The 21,405-nt window shown below is 38.3% G+C and overlaps 1 protein-coding gene across 1 annotated transcript in view; it reads left to right on the forward strand.

The window, feature by feature from the left end:
- The first annotated feature begins 1,552 nt into the window (after positions 1-1,552).
- Positions 1,553-21,405, forward strand: part of LPAR1 (lysophosphatidic acid receptor 1) — a 207,357-nt gene continuing 187,504 nt past the window's right edge. Inside the window, exon 1 of the mRNA XM_053702670.1 lies at positions 1,553-2,051. The gene's annotated coding sequence lies outside the window, so the exon portion shown is untranslated. The remainder of the gene's footprint in view (positions 2,052-21,405) is intronic.

Below are 21,405 nucleotides of genomic sequence, written 5' to 3' on the forward strand. Positions count from 1 at the left end.
TAGGGGGCTGTTAGGGTTAGACTTAGGTTTAGGGGGTAATACATTTAATGTAGGTGGCGGCGGTGTAGGGGGGTCAGATTAGGGGTTAATAAATTTAATGTAGGTGGCGGCGGGGTCTGGGAGCGGCGGTTTAGGGGTTAATACATATAATGTAGGTGGCGGTGGGCTCCGGAAGCAGCAGTTTAGGGGTTAATACTAGGATAGGTTTATTGCAGTGTGGGCTATGGTGGTTTAGGAGTTAATAATTAGGCTTATTGCGTTGTGGGGGGTTGTCGGTCTAGGGGTTAATACATTTATTATTAGGAGTGAGAGGGGGGATTGCGGATATAGGGGTATACGTGTCGGGCTTATTTTTGGGAGGCGTGTTAGACAGTTACAGGAAAATTAATATTTTAGTTAGTTTTTTTTAGGCGCAGGCAGTTTCTAAAGTGCCGTAAGTCACTGGCGAAACTCCAGAAATTTGTAGTTACGCTCATTTCTGGACATTGCTAGTTTATCCAACTTACGGCACTTTAGCAACTGCCGGCGGGGTATATGTAATACCCCGATGTGCGAGGTGAAACTACGGGCGGTGCGGGTTCCCTCACTTGCGCCAAAAACTACGCTGTATATCGGATCGTGCCCCTCATGTTTAAAATGTTTAAAGTCCATTTAACTTATCTTAATATCGAGCATGTACATCTACTGAAAAATGTGACATGTTGCTGGGCAGCTTTGGAATATAATGTTAAATAGAATTCACATATGTTTTTTTCTTTGCTGATTATTTTCAAGAAAAAACAAACCCCTCTAAAAAGTCACTCTTGGGGTTCTGCTTTCTTATATGAATACATATCATGCTATGTACAGTTGGGATATATTCATCTATTATTTACAGCCTTTATAAAACAGAATACACCTACACAAGCACTTACATAAAGGCATTAAGCCTTTGTGTGTACAGTCACAAAAATATTTTGTTTTATATATATATATATATATATATATATATATATATATATATATATATTCAAATTGGAGAGGATTTACACTCTCGCCTTCAAAAACAGCCAGGGTGTCAGGAAACAATTAGAAATTCCAAAACGTATTCAAATCTGCACTCACTGGAGTCTGGAAACAACATATGTTCCTTATATAAAGACCCATGGCTATTTTACATACATTTGTAGTATTGTATTCAGTATTTAACTTACAACCTCTGTAAAACACATTCCATATACAAGGTTTATGAGAGTATCAGTCACGTACACAGAGGTTTTTGCCCATAGTCCCTTTTTTAGTGAGTTATTTAAGTAACTGGACCAGCCCCTACACACTACTGCAATAGATATAGCATGAGTTCTCATTCCCCATTTACATCATTTCAAAATAAACATTTACTCTCAGAACCTGGGGCTTTGTGCAATTTGCAGTTCAATAGCACTTGAACCAATGTTTAGAGGAGCTGTTCATTCATAATATGGAAGGAATTGGAGGCTGTGCCTGGGATTACACACAGGAAAACTAGCAGGCAGTGGGAGTGACTTAGGTGGCTGATTACTGAGTGAGGAGTATTCTGTACTGTGGCTCTACACACCCCGAGAGCACAGGCAGCCTCTGTGCTCCAGGACCATCTGCAAATAAAATCTCCAGCACTCTGCTGTACCACTCCTGTTGAGCTGGGGTTTAAAAACTGGAAAAAAACAAAACAGGACACACAAGAATAGTCAGAAAAAGTGGCATCTCATTCCTCATTTTGTCCATTGCTCCTATCTTTCACTGGTCTAAACTTGGCAGGATGTTTTGGGGGTTTATACTGAGAAGTTGACAAATTTCTGCATTCTTTCATCTTACTTATTTTGGGTCTTTTTCTGCTGTTGCAGTATTTTGGAGGATGTTACTTTGTGGGTTGGTTATAAAGTGGAAGTTTGGAAAGTAAAATATAGGACTTAATTTAAATTTAATTTGTGTATCAATTTGTTTTGGAGAAAAGGGAAGAAAACTGGAGTTTTTTTGGCTTTGACTACTTTGAAATTCTGCAACGTGGAGGAGCTGGAAAAAATTTGAAGCAGGTAAATCCATTAACTTTTTACAAGTAAATAAGTATGTCAGCTTTGGAGAACAGTAGCATATACATTTATCCGGATTGGATTTCCTCGCAATGTATGAAGTTAGTTTTTACTAAATTCTCAAAATCGTGAAATAAGTAATCATAATGAAATATTACTCATTATATATGTATGGTTCCTAAAAGCTAGCAATTAATGCATAGTGAGGCAGATTGTTATTTGTCAGACCAATGCATGAAACACGAATTGGAAACTGCAAAAAATGTTATCATGACAAGATGATAAATAGGAGAGAGAGGGAGAAAAAGAGGGAGGAAGAGAGTGAGAGAGAGAGATAGAGAGAGAAGGAGAGAGAGAGAGAGAGAGAGAGGAGAGAGAGCGAGAGAGATTATCTATATTTTTATGGGTGTGTGGGGAGTGTGTGTGTATATGTTGTAATTTTCTATTTTGTTCCTCCATAGTTATTGATAAAAAAAATAAGATTGTGGGACATCCTACATAAAACATAGTAGCATCCTTATTGAGGCAAAGTGATCTCAGCACTCACCCCCTTTAAGTTGGGAACTACTGAGGATTTAGTTGGGAGCATTTGAACAGTATACAAGTTCATGAATAGAATTCCAGTCTCTTACTACCATAAAAAGGAGTTTGCTCCTTGTGCTTTTCTAGTGTTTTCCCCCATCAAAGCCAAGACTTTTGTTTGCAAATGTGGAATTAATATAACTCACCATACAGATCGATAGATAGATAAATTATATATGATTGATAGATAGATATAAATATATTGTTTTTACTATAATATTTTACTTACAAAGTAGAACCACAGGATTCTGTAGCTGAGCTAACCATTAATAAAACTACCACAGTGCATTACAGAATCAGACATGTTGGTGTCACTGATGAGGTAGTGGGCACTGAGCAGACAGCGTATGAGCTGAGGAGTTTTTACTAATAGCACAAGGCAGTGCTGATCTCCAAATAAATTTAAAGGGATATTGTTGAAAACATGTATATGATGCACAGGAACCTTACATTGATGCTATAGAAAGAGATGAATAGTAGTGGGAATTTTGAAAGTCATGTAGAGATGTGCATGTTTGCACAAGGGCTGATAAAGATAATCCCACACTATAGGTCCTCAAGAAAAAAAACATAAAAAAACTTTATTAAGTACATAAAATGAGCAATTATGATGTAGGGTCCAATTCTCTAAAGCTATTTGGTCTGGTGAGATTCTATAAGATTCCTCATTAGTATTACAAGGAATTGTTTTAGTGGCAATTTTTACCTTGATAAATGTGTATTGCATTAAGGAGAGTTCACCTAAATGGTTTATGTTAAGGAGAGACACTTACTTTACAATATAATGCTTAGTAAAATAAGCTGATGATTTTGATGCTGGCGAGTTTTTGAGAACTCGGCCCTCAGAAACAAATTTAATACACAAATATATTTGACTTTATTGTTTTTATTTTTTGTTTTAATCTATGAGCCATATAATGGTTTTAATGGATGTTATTGTCCTGAATAAATTTGTTTCTTTTTATGCTTGTGGAGGCTTGTCCCTGTCAATCATTACATCAGCAGGGTGCCCCTTCAGCTAATTAGCATTATCAGTTGCCCACAAACATGTTCCTAGTCTGTGTGTAAAAACAGCTTTTGTCTATTAAGCAGACAATAAAAGAACCAATTATTTATGTTTGTTTTTTATTTTAATATTGCCAACCCCATCATGGATGCTTCACTTTTGAGACTGTATACCTGTGTTTTAAAGTTTATTTTGTTTGTCCTTGAAAGTGACACATCCTTTGATGTCTGTATTCTATAGACATCCTCAGTGATATAAATTCCATGTGGTTGCAGTCTGAATGGGTCCAGCCCTCATGCCTTACCACACATCTCTCCTGTGCTTTGTAGTAGCCCGTCTTCTACTCCCCACAGTTCCTTAACCCCCTCCCCACCAGATGTGCAGACATGGTCTCAGCAACTTATTATTACTGGTGCCATCTACTTGACATTAAAAATCTCTGCAACTTTCCATGCTATTTATATAGACTCCTGCTGGAATAATAGCCTTTTCTAAATGCACGTGCATACAGTTTATAGCACCTCTGTGATTTCAAAGGTCAGCAATCTACAGGAATTATATTAGCTGGTAAAAAAAAATAAACCAGTGTTGTAAGCAGTGGCTTTTCTGGGGTGTGTTGTTCAACACAAAAACTTCATAGATTCAAGCTTTGCTAAATTTGCAATGTGCAACTCTTTTTTTGTGAGAAAGTAATATTTTATAATGTTTGCAATTATGAATGAACACTCTTGTATTAATATTTTATGGGGTTATATTTGAGAACTTAAAGGGACAGTCTACTTGAAATGTTTATTGTTTAAAAAGATAGATAATCCATTTATTACACATTTCCCAGTTTTGCATAACCTTTACCTCTGTGATTCCCTTGTATCTAAGCCTCTGCAGACTGCCCGTTTACCTCAGTTCTTTTGACCGACTTTTATTTTAGCCAATCAATGCTGATTCATAAATAACTCCATGGGAGTGAGCACAATGGTATCTATGACACACATGAACTAGCTCTGTCTAGCTGAGAAAAACTGTCAAAAACACTAGATAAAAGGTGGCTTTCAAGGGCTTAGACATTAGCATAAAAGCCTGCTTAGATTTAAAGGGACAGGAAATACCAACATTTTCTTTCATGATTTGGCTAGAACATACATTTTTTAACAACTTTCTAATTTACTTCCATTATCAAATTTGATTTGTTTTCTTGTTATCCATTGTTGAAGGAACAGCATGGCACTACTGGCAGAAAGATGAACAAACCTAGGCCTAGATTTGGAGTTCGGCGGTAAAAGGGCTGTTAACGCTCCGCGGGTTTTTTTCTGGCCGCACCATAAATTTAACTCTGGTATCGAGAGTTCAAACAAATGCTGCGTTAGGCTCCAAAAAAGGAGCGTAGAGCATATTTACCGCAAATGCAACTCTCGATACCAGAGTTGCTTACGGACGCGGCCGGCATCAAAAACGTGCTCGTGCACGATTCTCCCATAGGAAACAATGGGGCAGTTTGAGCTGAAAAAAAACCTAACACCTGCAAAAAAGCAGCGTTCAGCTCTTAACGCAGCCCCATTGTTTCCTATGGGGAAACACTTCCTACGTCTGCACCTAACACTCTAACATGTACCCCGAGTCTAAACACCCCTAACCTTACACTTATTAACCCCTAATCTGCCGCCCCCGCTATCGCTGACCCCTGCATTACACTTTTAACCCCTAATCTGCCGCTCCGTAAACCGCCGCCACCTACGTTATCCCTATGTACCCCTAATCTGCTGCCCTAACATCGCCGACCCCTATGTTATATTTATTAACCCCTAATCTGCCCCCCACAACGTCGCCGACACCTGCCTACACTTATTAACCCCTAATCTGCCGAGCGGACCTGAGCGCTACTATAATAAAGTTATTAACCCCTAATCCGCCTCACTAACCCTATCATAAATAGTATTAACCCCTAATCTGCCCTCCCTAACATCGCCGACACCTACCTTCAATTATTAACCCCTAATCTGCCGACCGGAGCTCACCGCTATTCTAATAAATGTATTAACCCCTAAAGCTAAGTCTAACCCTAACACTAACACCCCCCTAAGTTAAATATAATTTTTATCTAACGAAATAAATTAACTCTTATTAAATAAATGATTCCTATTTAAAGCTAAATACTTACCTGTAAAATAAATCCTAATATAGCTAGAATATAAATTATAATTATATTATAGCTATTTTAGGATTAATATTTATTTTACAGGCAACTTTGTAATTATTTTAACCAGGTACAATAGCTATTAAATAGTTAAGAACTATTTAATAGTTACCTAGTTAAAATAATAACAAATTTACCTGTAAAATAAATCCTAACCTAAGATATAATTAAACCTAACACTACCCTATCAATAAAATAATTAAATAAACTACCTACAATTACCTACAATTAACCTAACACTACACTATCAATAAATTAATTAAACACAATTGCTACAAATAAATACAATTAAATAAACTATCTAAAGTACAAAAAATAAAAAAGAACTAAGTTACAGAAAATAATAAAATATTTACAAACATAAGAAAAATATTACAACAATTTTAAACTAATTACACCTACTCTAAGCCCCCTAATAAAATAACAAAGCCCCCCAAAATAAAAAATTCCCTACCCTATTCTAAAATACAAATATTACAAGCTCTTTTACCTTACCAGCCCTGAACAGGGCCCTTTGCGGGGCATGCCCCAAGAATTTCAGCTCTTTTGCCTGTAAAAAAAAACATACAATACCCCCCCCCCAACATTACAACCCACCACCCACATACCCCTAATCTAACCCAAACCCCCCTTAAATAAACCTAACACTAATCCCCTGAAGATCTTCCTACCTTGTCTTCACCATACCAGGTTCACCGATCCGTCCTGGCTCCAAGATCTTCATCCAACCCAAGCGGGGGTTGGCGATCCATAATCCGGTGCTCCAAAGTCTTCCTCCTATCCGGCAAGAAGAGGACATCCGGACCGGCAAACATCTTCTCCAAGCGGCATCTTCTATCTTCTTCCATCCGATGACGACCGGCTCCATCTTGAAGACCTCCAGCGCGGATCCATCCTCTTCTTCCGACGACTAGACGACGAATGACGGTTCCTTTAAGGGACGTCATCCAAGATGGCGTCCCTCGAATTCCGATTGGCTGATAGGATTCTATCAGCCAATCGGAATTAAGGTAGGAATTTTCTGATTGGCTGATGGAATCAGCCAATCAGAATATAGTTCAATCCGATTGGCTGATCCAATCAGCCAATCAGATTGAGCTCGCATTCTATTGGCTGATCGGAACAGCCAATAGAATGCGAGCTCAATCTGATTGGCTGATTGGATCAGCCAATCGGATTGAACTATATTCTGATTGGCTGATTCCATCAGCCAATCAGAAAATTCCTACCTTAATTCCGATTGGCTGATAGAATCCTATCAGCCAATCGGAATTCGAGGGACGCCATCTTGGATGACGTCCCTTAAAGGAACCGTCATTCGTCGTCTAGTCGTCGGAAGAAGAGGATGGATCCGCGCTGGAGGTCTTCAAGATGGAGCCGGTCGTCATCGGATGGAAGAAGATAGAAGATGCCGCTTGGAGAAGATGTTTGCCGGTCCGGATGTCCTCTTCTTGCCGGATAGGAGGAAGACTTTGGAGCACCGGATTATGGATCGCCAACCCCCGCTTGGGTTGGATGAAGATCTTGGAGCCAGGACGGATCGGTGAACCTGGTATGGTGAAGACAAGGTAGGAAGATCTTCAGGGGATTAGTGTTAGGTTTATTTAAGGGGGGTTTGGGTTAGATTAGGGGTATGTGGGTGGTGGGTTGTAATGTTGGGGGGGGGGTATTGTATGTTTTTTTTTACAGGCAAAAGAGCTGAAATTCTTGGGGCATGCCCCGCAAAGGGCCCTGTTCAGGGCTGGTAAGGTAAAAGAGCTTGTAATATTTGTATTTTAGAATAGGGTAGGGAATTTTTTATTTTGGGGGGCTTTGTTATTTTATTAGGGGGCTTAGAGTAGGTGTAATTAGTTTAAAATTGTTGTAATATTTTTCTTATGTTTGTAAATATTTTATTATTTTCTGTAACTTAGTTCTTTTTTATTTTTTGTACTTTAGATAGTTTATTTAATTGTATTTATTTGTAGCAATTGTGTTTAATTAATTTATTGATAGTGTAGTGTTAGGTTAATTGTAGGTAATTGTAGGTAGTTTATTTAATTATTTTATTGATAGGGTAGTGTTAGGTTTAATTATATCTTAGGTTAGGATTTATTTTACAGGTAAATTTGTTATTATTTTAACTAGGTAACTATTAAATAGTTCTTAACTATTTAATAGCTATTGTACCTGGTTAAAATAATTACAAAGTTGCCTGTAAAATAAATATTAATCCTAAAATAGCTATAATATAATTATAATTTATATTGTAGCTATATTAGGATGTATTTTACAGGTAAGTATTTAGCTTTAAATAGGAATCATTTATTTAATAAGAGTTAATTTATTTCGTTAGATAAAAATTATATTTAACTTAGGGGGGTGTTAGTGTTAGGGTTAGACTTAGCTTTAGGGGTTAATACATTTATTAGAATAGCGGTGAGCTCCGGTCGGCAGATTAGGGGTTAATAATTGAAGGTAGGTGTCGGCGATGTTAGGGAGGGCAGATTAGGGGTTAATACTATTTATGATAGGGTTAGTGAGGCGGATTAGGGGTTAATAACTTTATTATAGTAGCGCTCAGGTCCGCTCGGCAGATTAGGGGTTAATAAGTGTAGGTAGGTGTCGGCGACGTTGAGGGGGGCAGATTAGGGGTTAATAAATATAACATAGGGGTCGGCGATGTTAGGGGTAGCAGATTAGGGGTACATAGGGATAACGTAGGTGGCGGCGATTTGCGGTCGGAAGATTAGGGGTTAATTATTTTAAGTAGCTTGCGGCGACGTTGTGGGGGGCAAGTTAGGGGTTAATAGATATAATACAGGGGTCGGCGGTGTTAGGGGCAGCAGATTAGGGGTACATAAGTATAACGTAGGTGGCGGTCGGCAGATTAGGGGTTAAAAATTTTAATCGAGTGGCGGCGATGTGGGGGGACCTCGGTTTAGGGGTACATAGGTAGTTTATGGGTGTTAGTGTACTTTAGGGTACAGTAGTTAAGAGCTTTATAAAACGGCGTTAGCCAGAAAGCTCTTAACTCCTGCTATTTTCAGGCGGCTGGAATCTTGTCGTTAGAGCTCTAACGCTCACTGCAGAAACGACTCTAAATACCGGCGTTAGGAAGATCCCATTGAAAAGATAGGCTACGCAAATGGCGTAGGGGGATCTGCGGTATGGAAAAGTCGCGGCTGAAAAGTGAGCGTTAGACCCTTTAATCACTGACTCCAAATACCAGCGGGCGGCCAAAACCAGCGTTAGGAGCCTCTAACGCTGGTTTTGACGGCTACCGCCGAACTCTAAATCTAGGCCCTAGTTAGCCAATCACAAAAGACAAATGTGTGCAGGCACCAATTAGCAGCAGCTCCCACTAGTGTAGGATATGTGCATATTATTTTTAACAAGGGATACCAAGAGAACAAAGCACATTTGAAAATAGAAGTGAATTTAAAAGTGGCTTAAAATTGCATGCTCTATGAGAATCATGAAAGTTTAATTTTGACTTTTCTATCCCTTTAACTTTTTAAAAAAGAGAACCCAGCAAATTTAAAGAAATTGGAAAGTTGTTTAAAATTGAATGCCCTATCAGAATCATGAAAGTTTAAAGTGATTGTAAAGTTTAAGGAATTAGTGCCCAGTATCTAAAAATACTCTTGAAAACAGGGAAACTTTAATTCATTAAACTTTACAAGCACACTTTTTTTAAAAAAATACTTACCATTTTGTTGCAGTAAACAGAACCCCAATCCTCTGCCCACATCTCCTTCTGTATTTTGCATATTGATGACGAATCCGGCTACCTCCAATCTTTGCCTGCCCCAGGAGCTGGACATCAATGGGGGCACGCAATGATTGGAGGAATAATCTCATTGTTGTCTTGACATTATCGGGACACTACTCTCCAGCCTGTGTTTACATAGGACTATGCTTCTAAATACACAATACTAAATTATAAAGGTGACCCAGTAGGATTCTAGAGACATTGGTAACTCAAGGTGTATTGTAGTTGTTGGAATATCACTGGTCACCATATTATGATCCTACATTTCTGTTTATTTGGACTCCAAGTTTACTATGTTAGAATGAACACTAAATCTCCCAATCTACAACTGCCTACAGAGACAGCATATTCTTGTTCCCTTTAAGAAAAAAACTGCATGTATTATTGGGTATTTATGTATTTTATAAGGTTCCTGGCACTTGTTTTGCCAAATAACTTAGTGACCATTTTAAGGGGGTGTAAATCTTACTAAACTAAAATGTTTTTTAAGTCCAAAAGAGGTTCTGGTACAGTAAATTAAGAACCCATGCTTATTGGTGCATTTCAATTGCCCCAGAACATACAGACCATTTGAAGTCTGGTTATGTAGTATAGATTTTGTTTTCATTTATAAAAAAAAAATTAACTTAAAAATCATTTTAACACAGAGTCATCTGAAAAGATTGGGCACCCCCAATGACCAACAAATTCCAATTTAATATTGAAAAATGTTTCAAGTTGAAGTTGATTAATAGCAGATATTTGTTGAGATTCAAACTAGCTGTAATTATGACTTATTTTACTTCAGCTGTACCAGCTGTAAGATGTTTGCTCATAATTATATCATACATAAGCAACTATGGTATAGTTTCCCCAGATCATAAGTAACTAGACAAAAGTATTTCCATGTGTCTATACAGGGGCTTAGTTAAACCTCACTGGGCCCCAGTGCAAAGGTTGCAACAGGACCCCATTTTAAGAGCACCAATTGCAGGCTGTTTGCACTTAGCAGAAGCTGAGCCAGCGGTCACATAGGAACAAAAGGAACAGCTTCTCTGTGATTGTGAGTTGTTGTTCCCGCTTGGTTAGTCTGCATCATAAGATATGCACTAGGCCTTCCTATACCAAATTGGTGGCAGGCTTTTCTCTATGGCAATATTGTAACTGCCATCTTGGAAACCCTACCATAATATTTTTAAAGGCAAATCCATACAGTTTCTTTACACTGAGTCCTGTTTTGCATAGGGACCACACAGAGAGGTCAGACATGATGCAGGTGCAGCCCAGGTTCTCAGTAGCAAAACCAATAATTACAGTGCCAGATTTGCCCTCTAGAGGCGTGGTTCACTCTGCAGACCTCAATATATAAGTTCCTATGTCTATATAATTGATCTTTCATGTATTGTATTACCTCACTTGTAATATTATTATCGGTTATTTGTAGAGTGCCAACAGATTCCGCAACACTATAAACAAAGGCGGAGTACAACAAAACATTTATAGGCATCAAACGGGTAGAGGGCCCTGCCAAGAGTTGCACTGTTGTAGTCAGCTCTTAAAGGGACACTGAACCCAAATTTTTTCTTTCATGATTCAGATAGAGCAAGCAATTTTAAGCAACTTTCCAATTTACTCCTATTATCAATTTTTCTTCATTCTCTTGCTATCTTTATTTGAAGAAGAAGCCATCTAAGCTAAGGAGCCAGCAAATTTTTGCTTCAGGACCATGGACAGCACTTGTTTATTGGTGCTGTCCAATCAGCAAGGACAACCCAGGTTGTTCCCCAAAAGTGGGCCAGCATCTAAACTTACATTCTTGCTTTTCAAATAAACATACCAAGAGAATGAAGAAAATTTGATAATAAGAGTAAATTAGATAGTTGCTTAAAATTGCATGTTCTATCTGAATCACGGAAGAAAAAATTTGGGTTTAGTGTCCCTTTAAGAAGGTGATCTACAAACAGCTGGACTCATAGGCTTACATGCTAAGGGGTTCAGGGGATAGCAATGGAGGAGAGGAACTGGTATAAAGAAAGGTTAGTGTAGGTTGTATGCATCCCTGAACAGTAGAGTCTTTATGGAGCGCTTGAAGCTTTCAAAACTAGGGGAGAGTCTTGTAGAGCGAGGCAGAGAGTTCCACAAGATGGGAGCCAGTCTGGAGAAGTCCTGTAAACGGGAGTGTGAAGAGGTAACAAGAGAGGAGGAGAGTAGGAGATCATGAGCAGAGTGAAGGGGACGGGAGGGAGAGTATCTGGAGACAAGGTCTGAGATGTAGGGGGAGCAGTGCAGTTGACGGCTTTGTATCTCAGAGTGAGAATTTTGTGTTTAATCCTAGAGGCAAGAGGAAGCCAGTGAAGGGATTGGCAGAGAGGTGCAGCAGATGAAGAGCGACGTGTAAGGAAGATGAGCCTGGCAAAGGCATTTAATATGGATAGTAAAGGAGCTAGGCAGCAGCTGGGGGAGACCAGAGAGGACAGAGTTGCAGTAATCAAGGCGGGAAAGGATGAGAGAGTGGATTCAAATCTTAGTTGTGTCTTGTGTAAGGAAATGTCTATTTTTAGAGATGCTTTTAAGGTGGAAGCAGCCAAGGACTGAATGTGAGGTTTTAAAGAAAGATTTGAGTCAAATGTTACCCCAAGACATCGGGCATGCAGGGTAAGGGTAATGATGGAGTTCTCAACGGTTATAGAGAGATTGGGGGTGGAGATTTTGGAAGAAGGGGCGAAAATAAGGAGCTCAGTTTTGAAGAGATTTAGCTTGAGGTAATGAGGACATCCAGGAAGAGATGTGAGAAAGACAGTTAGGGACACGGGTTAGCAAGGAAGGAGATAGGTCTGGTGCAGAGAAGTAGATTTGGGTGTTGTCAGCATACAAATGATATTGAAAACTGTGGGACTTAATTACAGAACCTAATGATGATGTGTAGATTGAGAAGAGAAGGGGACAGAGCCTTGCGGTACCCCGAAAGAAAGTGGTGACAGGGCAGAGGACAGGTAGGAAGAGAACCACGAGAAGGCTGTGTCACAAATGCTGAAGGATTGGAGGGTTTGGAGCAAAAGAGGGTGGTCAACAGTATCAAAGGCTGCGAACAGACCAAGGAGGATAAGCAGAGAGAAGTGGCCTTTTGATTTTGCTGTAAGTAGGTCGTTGGTAACCTTAACGATTGCTGTCTATGTGGAGTGATGGGGACGAAATCCAGATTGCAGTGGGTCAAGGAGAGAGTTTAATTTAAGGAAATGGGATAGGCGTGCATATACTAGCTTTTTGAGAAGTTTTGAGGCAAGAGGGAGAAGGGAAATCGGGTGGTAGTTGGATGGGGAGGTTGGATCAAGGGAAGGTTTTTTTAGGAAAGGTGTGACCAGTACATGTTTTAGAGATGAGGGAAATACACCTTTGCTGAGGGGGAGGTTGAAAATGTGTGTGAGTATAGGGGTAAGGGTAGAAGAGAGGGAGGGGAGTAGCTGTGAGGGGATAGGGTTAAAGGGATAGGTAGTGAGGTGGGAGCGCAGTATAAGTGCAGAAACTTCTTCCTCGGTAACAGGGGAGAAAGAGCTAAGTCTATAGCTATGTGGGTTGTGGTTGATTGCGAGCGTTTGAGGGAGTGAGAGAATGGAAGTATGTTGAGAGCTGATTTCATTTCTGATGGAGTCGATTTTGTTATTGAAGTGGCTGGCAAAGTCTTGAGCTGACAGAGAAGTTGTATTAGGAGGTGGGGGTGGGCCGAGAAGAGTATTGAAAGTGGAGAACAGATGTTTTGGGTTTGAAGAAAGAGTAGAGGTAAGAGTAGAGAAGTAATGTTTCTTATAGAGATTAAGGGCAGAATAGTAGAAGTTCAAGATGAATTTGTAATGAAGAAAATCAGCTGAATTCCAAGATTTTCTCCAGTGCCACTCAGCAGTATGGGAACATCTGCGTAGGTACCGTGTCAGAGGAGAGATATGCTGTGTACCTTTTTTGCCACTTTAAAATTTAAAAGCAAATATAGATGGCTATAATACAGTAAATTTATTTATCCTAAATTGGTGTGGCTACAAGAAGAACTGGCATTGTATTAGTTCTGGGGACAATAGCTTTCATTTTGCTTGACTTTGGCACTAAAGCATTCCTCTCTGTGTCCTCTGATCTCTAAATACAAAATCTATGTTACACCCAAAGGAAATAATCCGTGTGTAAAAGCATTATTAGAGTAATGATGTACATTTGATGTATCCCTTCCAGTCCTCTTTAAGTGCGGCAAATAAAACGTGACATATAAATTCCATATTATAAAACTAATATGCATGTTATTTAGCCTCAAAGATCCACAAACAATTCATAGGATGTTGTACTAGTAAAACATCTATAATTTGTATACATTAAATGGTAAGCAAGCTCAACACATAAAATATGTACCTTAGTTAGCTCAGGAAAAGATCTCTCAAAGGTAATGGTGCAGACCCAAAATACACTCGCCTAGATTTAGAGTTCTGCGTTAGCCGTCCAAACCAGCGTTAAGGGCTCCTAACGCTGGTTTTGGCCGCCCGCTAGTATTTAGAGTCAATCAGGAAAGGGTCTAACGCTCACTTTCCAGCCGCAACTTTTCCATACCGCAGATCCCCTTACGTCAATTGCGTATCCTGTCTTTTCAATGGGATCTGCCTAACGCTGGTATTTAGAGTCTTGGCTGAAGTGAGCGTTAGAACTCTAACGACAAAACTCCAGCCGCAGAAAAAAGTCAGGAGTTAAGAGCTTTATGGGCTAACGCCGGTTCATAAAGCTCTTAACTACTGTGCTCTAAAGTACACTAACACCCATAAACTACCTATGTACCCCTAAACAGAGACCCCCCCACATCGCCGCCACTCTAATAAAAAATTTTAACCTCTAATCTGCCGACTGCACACCGCCGCAACCTACATTATCTCTATGTACCCCTAATCTGCTGCCCCACATCGCCGACACCTACATAATATTTATTAACCCCTAATCTGCCCCCCCCCCAACGTCACCGCTACCTTACCTACACTTTTTAACCCCTAATCTGCCGACCGGACCTCTCCGCTACTCTAATAAATGTATTAACCCCTAAAGCTAAGTCTAACCCTAACACCCCCCTAAGTTAAATATAATTTAAATCTAACAAAATAAAATAAATCTTATTAAATAAATTAATCCTATTTAAAGCTAAATACTTACCTGTAAAATAAACCCTAATATAGCTACAATATAACGAATAATTATATTGTAGCTATTTTAGGATTTTTTTTATTTTACAGGCAACTTTGTATTTATTTTAAATCGGTACAATAGCTATTAAATAGTTAATAACTATTTAATAGCTACCTAGTTAAAATAAGTACAAAATTACCTGTAAAATAAATCCTAACCTAAGTTACAATTAAACCTAACACTACACTATCAATAAATTAATTAACTAAACTACCTACAATTATCTACAATTAAATCAACTAAACTAAATTACAAAAAAAAAAACACTAAATTACAAAAAATAAAAAAAGATTACAAGAATTTTAAACTAATTACACCTACTCTAAGCCCCCTAAAAAAATAACAAAGCCCCCCAAAATAAAAAAATGCCCTACCCTATTCTAAAATAAAAAGTTAACAGCTCTTTTACCTTACCAGCCCTTAAAAGTGCCTTTTGCGGGGCATACCCCAAAGAAAACAGCTCTTTTGCATTTAAAAAAAAACATACAATACCCCCCCAACATTACAACCCACCACCCACATACCCCTAATCTAACCAAAACCCCCCCTTAAAAACCTAACACTAAGCCCCTGAAGATCTCCCTACCTTATCTTCACAACTCTGGGTATCACCGATCCGTCCAGAAGAGGGTCCAAAGTCTTCATCCTATCCGGCAAGAAGAGGTCCAGAAGAGGGTCCGAAGTCTTCATCCTATCCGGCAAGAAGAGGACATCTGGACCGGTAGACATCTTCATCCAGGCGGCGTCTTCTATCTTCATCCAGGCGGCGTCTTCTATCTTCATCCATCCGGCGTGGAGTAGGACCATCTTGAAGCAGCCGACGCGGATCCATACTCTTCTTCCGGCGACTCCCGACAAATGAAGGTTCCTTTAAAGGACCAGTAAACACAGCAGATTTGCATAATCAACAAATACAAGATAACAAGACAATACAATAGTATTTACTCTGAATTTCAAATGAGTAGTAGATTCTTTTCTAACACATTTTAAAGTTATGTATATTTCTACTCCCCCTGTACCATGTGATAGCAATCAGCCAATTACAAATGCATATACGTATAGTCTGAGTTCTTGCACATGCTCAGTAGGAGCTGGTGACTCTAAAAAAAGTGTAAATATTAAAGACTGTGCACATTTTTTTTAATGGAAGTAAATTGGAAAGTTGTTAGAAATTACATGCTCTATCTGAATCATGAAAATTTAATAAAGCCTGAGTGTCCCTTTAAGTGACGTCATCCAAGATGGCGTCCCTCAAATTCCGATTGGCTGATAGGATTCTATCAGCCAATCGGAATTAAGGTAGGAAAAATCTGATTCAGATTCAAGTTCAATCCGATTGGCTGATTGGATCAGCCAATCAGATTGAGCTTGCATTCTATTGGCTGATCGTACCCCTTCTAACGCAAAACTCTAAATCTAGGTGACTATTACTTTAAATTTGCAAAGGTAGACACTAAAGATATGAGGGTGTTAGTGTAAAAGAAAGGGAGTTCAGCACTCTTTTCAAATATATAATTGTGGCTACACGGTCTGATGCCGAAAGACTTTCCAAACTGATGGTGCTGAAATAGAGGCTTTCTCGCTAACTACAATTTGTTTCCAATGCGAAAATTGAAGGCAGTCACTGACTACTACTGGCACAAGCACAGGATCCATGCTTGAAGGGTACATTGACATACAGTCACAAGGAGAGGTATTGCCTAAGTCATAACGGAACCGCTAGATGTGGAGCCTGTCTTAAAGGGACAGTATACACTCATTTTCATATAACTGCATGTAATAGACACTCCTATAAAGAATAAGATGCACAGATACTGATATAAAAATCCAGTATAAAACCATTTAAAAACTTACTTAGAAGCTCTCAGTTTAGCTCTGTTGAAAAGGTAGCTGGAAAGCCCACTGCAAGTGGGAAAAAAGAAACTCCCCCTCCCCCTTCTTTTGCATATGAAAAGACCCTTTACACAAACAGAAGCAAGCTGGAGTAGGTATACATCAGTGCTCTCATAAAACTTTGGGGCTTGGTTAGGAGTCTGAAAATCAGAGCAATGTTATTTAAACATAAGCAAAACTATACATTTAAAAAAACAAAACGTTATGGGCTATATAAATAGATCATCTACAAAACATTTATGCAAAGACAAAAATGAGTGTATAATGTCCCTTTAATGGTTGGCAGGTGATCTGGAATACATTAATTTGCCTCCTTGCTGTACTCCTTATGTGTTATATGGACTGTCTCAAGTCATTTGAAATGGGACACTGCTAATACATATGCTTGCTGTTACTTTGCTATGCTATTAACTCAGCTTTTTTGCTAACTGCTGGATGCCAATCTTTTTGCTTTATGTTTGCTATGACCTGCATGAATGTATGTGCTTCTACTGCTTATTAACAAGTGACATTAATAACGGAACTGCTAAAGCATGGATAATGAATACTTTACGATCTGCCTCATCTTACAGCAACATTATTGCCATCTTTGTGACACCTATGCATGCATAGATCCCCATGTTTTCCTGGCTAAACAAGACCTATCATACACATAGGGTTTGGTTCAGCAGGGTGTTGCATGCTAAGTGATTTACCTTACATCAGACATGGCTCTTTTATGTATATGTGTTTATAAATGTTTTAGCACTTTTTCTATATATTTTTACAGGTGATAAGATGTGTGTATACCTGCTATGATGACAAGATATTCCTCATTTAATATAATATAACAACATAATAAATTTGATTATATATTTGAAAAGAGTGCTGAATTCCCTTTCTTTTTACACTAACAGGCCCATTTATCAAAGGGCTTGCGGACCTGATCCGACACTGCGGATCAGGTCCGCAAGACCTCGCTAAATGCGGAGAGCAGTACGCTCTCTGCATTTAACATTGCACCAGCAGCTCACAAGAGCTGCTGGTGCAACGCCGCCCCCTGCTGACTCGCGGCCAATCGGCCGCCAGCAGGGAGCTGTCAATCAACCCGATCATATTCGATCGGGTTGATGTCCAGCGATTCCTGTCCGCCTGTTCAGAGCAGGCGGACAGGGTTATGAAGCAGCGGTCTTTAGACCGCTGCTTCATAAGTTGTGTTTCTGGCGAGTCTGAAGACTCGCCAGAAACACGGCCCTTCAAGCTCCGTACGGATAAATGGGCCTGTAAGACTTTCAAATCTTGAGTGTCTACCTTTGCAAATTTAAAGTAATCTATAATTTGTATCTTCTCATGGCTCACTAATACATGAACTCTTCAGATGTTTGGTACTTAGCTCCATAATACATCAGAATTGGAGAGACTTACCTCAGTGCTTTCAAAGAGACAGTCAAGTTAAAATTAAACTTTTATGATTCAGATAGAGCATGCAGTTTTGAACAACGTTCCAGTTTACATCTGCTATTTAATTTTCTTCTTTTTCTTGGTATCCTTTTTTGTAAGGCATCCCAAGGTATTTTCACAAGCAGCAATGCTCTACTGGGACCTAGCTGCTGATTGGAGGCTGCAGATATATGTATCTTGTCATTGGCTCACCCAATATGTTTAGCTAGCTCCCAGTGGCACATTGTTGCTCCTCCAACAAAGGATACCAACAGCAAAAGGTAAATTTGATAATAGAAGTCAATTATAAAGTTGTTTAAAATAGTATGCTCTATCTGAATCATTAAAGGGACAGTTTACTCCAGTATTATTATTGTTTATATATAAATATTATCACTTTATTACCCATTCACCAGTTTTACACCACAAACAAGGTTATAATAATACACTTTTTACCTCTGTGATTACCTTGAATCTAAACCTCTGCAAACTGTCCCCTTATTTCAGTTCTTTTGACAGACATGTATTTTACACAATCAGTGCTGACTCATGGCCCACGGCCCTCTTATCAGTGCATTTGGACAGTTTTTCACAGCTAGACAGCAGTAGTTCATGTGTGCCTATAGATAACATTATGCTCACTCCTGTGAATTTACCCATGAGTCATTAGCATATGAGACTATCTAGATTTAGCTTACAACAAAGAATTCCAAGAGAACACAGCAAAGTTGATGAGAAAAGTAAAATGTAAAGTTGTTTAAAATTGCATGCCCTATCTGAATCATGAAAGTTCATTTTGACTAGACTGTCCCTTTAAATAAAATGTTGGGTTTCATGTCCCTTTAATAGGTAATGACTATAAGAAAACATCCTCTATTGTATTATAGCATAATATTATTGCAGTGTTTCCTGCATATACTTATGCTACAGCATACATTTACCTACAGCTTACACAACTCTGCATGCAGAAGCAGATTTCTACTGAATTACATAAGAATAGATTATACTCAAGATCTTTGAGAGGTTGGATTTACCCCAGATTTTTCTATGTTAAATAAAAACTGTTTTTCTTGTTCTACATTCACAATAAATATTATTTACTACAGACAGACTGATTAGCTTCATATGTCTTATTAACTTAATTATAATACACTCTATAATATATTAAATCAACATAAAACTTTAACATTGTTCAGTTATACAACATTAATTACCAAATTATTTTATCAGAAGCTAAATTCCACATAGTTTGAAAGCATATCGCATTGCTGTATTTGCCAATTTTTTCCTCCAGTGTGTGCACAATGATATCTTCTAGTCTGCTATGTAGGTTTAAGGTCAAGTAGTCAGTGGTTAAAAGAAAATAGGTCTCTGGCAGTGTAAAGCATAGATTGCTTCCAAGCATTGACAGTAGCATTTAATATAAAGTTATTTTCAACAGTGTAAAAGTTTCATGATTGCTCAAAAAATGTAGGAAAAGATTCCCTTAAAATATTTTGAGATATGCCTGTTCTGATTTACATAAGAAAATTAATCTTTTTGTCCATTTAAAGGTACAGATTTTAGCATTTAGTTTCCTTTTTAAAACTTTTTTTTTTTTCCCGAGGAAATCACATCTGTTATTTTGCAATTTGTGTTTTATTTATTTTGTGTACCCATTTTGCAAACCATGGCTCCGTTCCAATCCATTTTTTTTTTAACTTTGTTTTGCAATCACTACTTGGGTGGTTTTTAGCTTAGCATTCTATGGCATTTAAATCTATTAGAAGTATCACTGGTCATGTTAAAGGAACATTACACAGTTTGAGAATGTAATATTAATTGTGCGTAGTAAAAAAAAAAAAAAAAAAAAAAAAATCAGCATACCTTTATTATTTATTGTATTTCCCTTTCCTGTAATTTATCTTTATTTTATTTTTGTTTTCTCATTTCCGAGTAGTGGGGGTCAAGTCAAGCAGGATCCTATAGTTATCTATTACCTATCTCTTCTGCTGATGACAATTATAAAAAACAGGCAATACAAAAAAGTGTGCAAAGAAGTCTGTGTGGAAACCCTGTAAGTTACTTTAACAATTTTAAAGTTCACACAACCTTGTTTGCACACTCTTTTATTTACTGTTTTATATCCCTTTAAAAAAGTGCCATTATAACCAGAATGTAAGTTTTTTTTTTAATTAACTTTGGGAAAACATGCAATATCTATCAAAACCTGTGTTTTCACAGATAATTTGGATAATTTGTTGGTGTTTCTACAGATATTCATGGTACGTGACCAAACCACAATTGAACGTAGCTTTAGTTTTTTATGTAACCGTTAATAAAAAATAAGGAAGTGCAATTAATAATGTTCTATCAATTTAACATTTGTGTTTATAAACAAGTGACCTGAACATACATAACAATTTTAACACTGGAAAAAAAAATGTGTGAACAGCCATATATGAGGCTCAAAACCGGCAAAGATTTTATGTTTGTATGTTTTTATTTTTACGTGTTCAACGCTCTTGAAATGTATAATCTAAAGCCATGCAAAACTCATATGAAAAGTGATTTCTGGTGTTAGCTTTTAAAAGAAGAGTTAAAGGACCACTCACTGCAGTAGAATTGCATAATTAACAAATACATAATAAAAAAGACAATGCAATAACACTTACTCTGAATTTCAAATAAGCAGTAGATTTTTTTTCTGACAAATTTATTTTTTCTCCCATTTTCCTGCCCCCTGTATCATGTGACAGACATCAGCCAATCACAGACTAGTATACGTATACCCTGTGAGCTTGTGCACATGCTCAGTAGGATCTTGTTCCCCAGAAAGTGTGAACATAAAAATACTGCAAAATTTGATAAAGGAAGTAAATTGGAGAGTTTTTTTTTAAAAAAACTGCATGCTCTGGGGCCTATTTAACAAAGGTCTGTCGGACCTGATACGCTCTCCGTATTCAGCATTGCACCAGCAGCTCTTGTGAGCTGCTGGTGCTAACCCGCCCCCTGCAGATTCGCAGCCAATTGGCCGCCAGCAGGGGGTGTCATTCAATCCGATCGTACTCGATCGGGTTGAATTGCGGCGATGTCTGTCTGCCTGCTCAGAGCAGGCGGACAGGTTATGGAGCACCGGTCTTTAGACTGCTGCTTCATAACTGGTGTTTCTGGTGAGACTGAAGGCTCGCCAGAAACACGGTGCTTGATAGATATGCCCCTCTATATGAATCATAAAAGTTTATTTTGATTTGAGTGTCCCTTTAAGTGCTCTAAAGCGAAAACAACATGCTTTAATTCACCAGTGTATGCCATTTTTACAGTACTTATTCTAGTTTTTTTACCC

The sequence above is a fragment of the Bombina bombina genome, chromosome 2 (genome assembly GCF_027579735.1).
Source record: "Bombina bombina isolate aBomBom1 chromosome 2, aBomBom1.pri, whole genome shotgun sequence".
In the NCBI taxonomy this organism is placed as follows: domain Eukaryota; kingdom Metazoa; phylum Chordata; class Amphibia; order Anura; family Bombinatoridae; genus Bombina; species Bombina bombina.